Genomic DNA, 4,415 nt, shown 5'->3' on the forward strand with positions numbered 1-4,415 from the left:
CATTTTACTTGGATTTCAGTTTCAAAAGATATTATTGTTCTTACTTATGGGGCCATCAATGAAACAGTTGAAAATGTGGGACTGAATGTCATAAAGAAGGTCAGCGTTGAAGAGAGAGCCTGTTTGAAATGAAGTGGCATTAAATGGAAAAGTTACTTGAGAGATCTCCAAACACGGTCACTCCTTAATCTCTGCAATTTATTCAGTGGAACTAACTTTCCATGCCAGACACTTCTTTGGCTGTCCCCATTGCAGCCTCTCATTACGACTTTGGGATAAAAGCGAACCAAGGTCAAGTATCAGATCCCTGCAGGGAGATAACCTGAGCCCTTTGTCTGATGAAATCTCTGCACCTGTCAGCTCACTTCCTCTTCAGGGAAATCCAAAGCCGCTTCTTCCCTTAATGTTCAAAATTCAGCACTTTGAACTGAATCAGGGGCCTTGCTGCTGCTCGTCTCGCCTCCTCTCCAGCGATCCGGCAAACTGAGCATTTGCTGGCAGCCCTGATCGACTCCTGGGATTTTAAGACCCTTGGCAGCTGTGTTTGATATTGCTCTTTATTTTTCAAAGTTCTTGACATGGACAGGAAGTGTACCACTCACATCACAGGAGGAAAACATGAGCTAGAGAGTCAGGTATCCTGGAGTTCAGAATCTTGCTCTGCCATTTACACTTGAGCACCTAGGGATGTTGCTTAATCCTGTGGAGCTGAAGATTCCCCCTCTGGAATTTTAGGAGAATAGTGCACACTTATAGAGAAGTTGTAAGCATCATGTGTGGCAACATATTAAAGCTCTTAGCACAGAGTCTGGACATAATATTCACTTGATAAAAGATAAGAGTAACAGACACCTACCTATGTAGCATTTACCAAGGTTTGGGTATTACACTAAGTAAATATAACTTAACTCATCCATTTAATCCCCTATAACAACTTAATGAGCTCAGCAGATATTGTTACCCATTTCATAGGTGAGCAAACTGAAGACTGGCAAGCCATCTTGCCTAAGGTCAAACAGTTAGAAGTAGTAAAAAGTAGACAGCTGGACTCTTAATCTTTGCTTCTTAAACAATATGATATACCATTATTATGCATATAGCGCACAATAATAATAATGATACCTATTATTACTATTCATAAAGATTCTTTGTGTTACTATTTGGGTAGGGACAAGACGAGAACAGTTGCTATAAACACTCTTACTTAATAGTGCTTTAGTTATTCTAGTCACTAGGACAAGAAAAATGAAATATACACACAATAGGAAATTATTTTTTTCAGGTGTTGGCTCTCTGGCATGAAAACTCCAAATAATACATCTAAATAGAAGAAAAGCTGGTTACTAAAAAAGTTCAAAAGCTGTCCTATGTTGTCAACTACATCAGGCAGCATTCATGAGCATTCCACAATGCCTCTCACACGTGTTTTAAGAGTTGATGCTGGCTGCTGTCTGGGAGCTCAGCAGATACTGTCAACCAGAATCCAGGAGCCTCTTCAACTTTGCTCAGTTCAGTTCAGTCGCTCAGTCATGTCCGACTTTTTGCAACCCCATGGACTGCAGCACGCCAGGCTTCCTTGTCCATTATCAACTCCCGAAGTTTGCTCAAACTCATGTCCATCAAGTCGGTGATGCCATCCAGCAAACTCATCCTCTGTCCTCCCCCTTCTCCTCCTGCCTTCAAACTTTTCCAGCACCAGGGTCTTTTCCAATGAGTCAGTTCTTCACATCAGGTGGCCAAAGTATTGGAGTTTCAGCTTCAACTTGGTAACGCTGGGTTAAGATACTATCAGCTTTCAATACCACATTCCCATTAGGCTTCACCAATAATATCTTGAGTTGTGTGTTTCCAGCCAGTCTCCTCAAGACCAGTCCAGCTCTTAACACCAAATCCTAAAACCACACTACATGGTTTAGGCTTAAGTTATAACACCAACCCCTTTCTGTACCAAAGTCTGTTCTACTATTTCTGGGTAACAAATTATCACAAATCTTATTTGTATGTAAACACCATTTAAATTATTTTTAGTTTCAATTTTGCTGACAAAAACTGACAAATAAAATTGTAGGATATTTAAATTATACTTTATGGTGGTTTGCTCAATGAAAACATTGTGAAAGGATTCCCTAATCTAATTAATACATCCATCACTTCATATATTATTCTCTCTTAGAAGAACATTTCAGTTCTTCTCTCTTAGGAAATTTCATTTATACAATGTTATGTTATCAACTATGCTCACCATATTTTACATTAGACTTTTTACCTTAATCAGATTATAGTTGAAAGTTTGTACCCTTTAGTCATACTTTTCCTATTTTTCCTCACACCTCTGCCCCTGGAAACCACTATTCTATTCTCTCTTTCCACAATTTTGACTTTTTATGAGATAGCATGAAGTGTTTGACTTTTTCTGTCTGACATTTCTCTTAGCAAAATGCCTTCAAGTTCCATCTTTGTTGTCACAAGTGGCAGGTTTTCCTTCATTCTCATGGCTGAATAATATTCCATTGACTGTGTGCATATATAAATACACCACATCTTCTTTATCTGTTCAACCATCAGTGAACATTTCAGTTATGTCCATGTCTTGGCTACTGTGAATTGTGGATAATGCTTCAAAGCACATGAAGTGCAACTAACTTTTTGAAATTCTGTTTTCATTTTCTTTGGGTATATCTATCCAGAAGTAGGATTGCTGGATAAAATTAAAATGATAATTCTTTTTTATTTTTTAAAGGAAACTCCATATTGTTTCTCATAGTGATTGTACCATTTTAGATTTCCATCAATAGTTCCAGGGTTCCCTTGTTTCCCACATGCCTGCTAACATTTGTTATCTCTTGTCTTTTTCATGATATACATTCTAAAATGTGTGAGATGATAGCTTACTATGGTTTGACTTCCCTAATGATTAGTGATGCTGAATACCTTTTTACGTACTTGTAGGCAATTTGTCACCCTGCTTATTTAACTTATATGAAGAGTATATCATGAGAAACGCTGGGCTGGAAGAAGCACAAGCTGGGAGAAATATCAATAACCTCAGATATGCAGATGACACCACCCTTATGGCAGAAAGTGAAGAGGAACTAAAAAGCCTCTTGATGAAAGTGAAAGAGGAGAGTGAAAAAGTAGCCTTAAAGCTCAACATTCAGGAAACTAAGATCATGGCATCTGGTCCCATCGCTTCATGGGAAATAAATGGGGAAACAGTGGAAACAGTGTCAAACTTTATTTTTTTGGGTTGCAAAATCACTGCAGATAGTGATTGCAGCCATGAAATTAAAAGACGCTTACTCTTTGAAAGGAAAGTTATGACCAACCTAGACAGCGTATTAAAAAGCAGAGACATTACTTAGCCAACAAAGGTCTGCCTAGTCAAGGCTATGGTTTTTCCAGTAGTCATGTATGGATGTTAGAGTTGGACTGTGAAGAAAGCTGAGCACTGAAAAATTGATGCTTTTGAACTGTGGTTTTGGAGAAGACTCTTGAGAGTCTTTTGGACTGTAAGGAGATCCAACCAGTCCATCCTAAAGGAGATCAGTCCTGGGTGTTCATTGGAAGGACTGATGCTGAAGCTGAAACTCTAATACTTTGGCCATCTCATGCGAAGAGTTGACTCATTGGAAAAGACCCTGATGCTGGGAGGGATTGGGAGCAGGAGGAAAAGGGGATGACAGAGGATGAGATGGCTGGATGGCATCACCAACTTGATGCACATGCGTTTAGGTAAACTCTGGGAGGTGGTGAGGGATGGGGAGGCCTGGTGTGTTGTGATTCATGGAGTCGCAAAGCATTGGACATGACCGAGCTACTGAACTGAACTGAACTGAGGCAATTTGAATATCTTCTTTGGAAAAAAAAGCATATCTATTCAGTTCCTCTGCCTGTTTTTAATTTTATTGTTTGATATTGAGTTGTATGAGTTTTAAAAAAATAGTTTGGATATTAACCCCTCATCAGATATATTTTTTGCAAATATTTTTTTCCAGTTTAGTGGGTTACCTTTTTATTTTGTTGATGGCTTCCTCTGCTGTGCAGAAATTTAAAATTTGATGTAGTCCCACTAATTTATTTTTATTTTTGTTGCTTTTGCTTTTGTTGTCAATTCCAAAATAATTATTGCCAACATTGATGTGAAGGGGCTTATCCTCTATGTTTTCTTTCAGGAGTTGTATGACTTCAAGTCTTACATTCAAGTCTTTAATCCATTTTGACTTGACACTTATGATGGTGTAAAATAATGATCTGAATTCACTCTTTTGCATGAGATGTCCAGTTTTCCAACACCATTTATTGACTATCCTTTCTCCACTGTATCATCCTAACTGCTTTGTCCCATGTTAATTAACTATATATGCATAGGCTTAATTCTTGGCTCACTGTTGTGTAGCATGGACTTCCGTGTCTGT

The sequence above is a fragment of the Budorcas taxicolor genome, chromosome 2 (genome assembly GCF_023091745.1).
Source record: "Budorcas taxicolor isolate Tak-1 chromosome 2, Takin1.1, whole genome shotgun sequence".
Lineage (NCBI taxonomy): Eukaryota > Metazoa > Chordata > Mammalia > Artiodactyla > Bovidae > Budorcas > Budorcas taxicolor.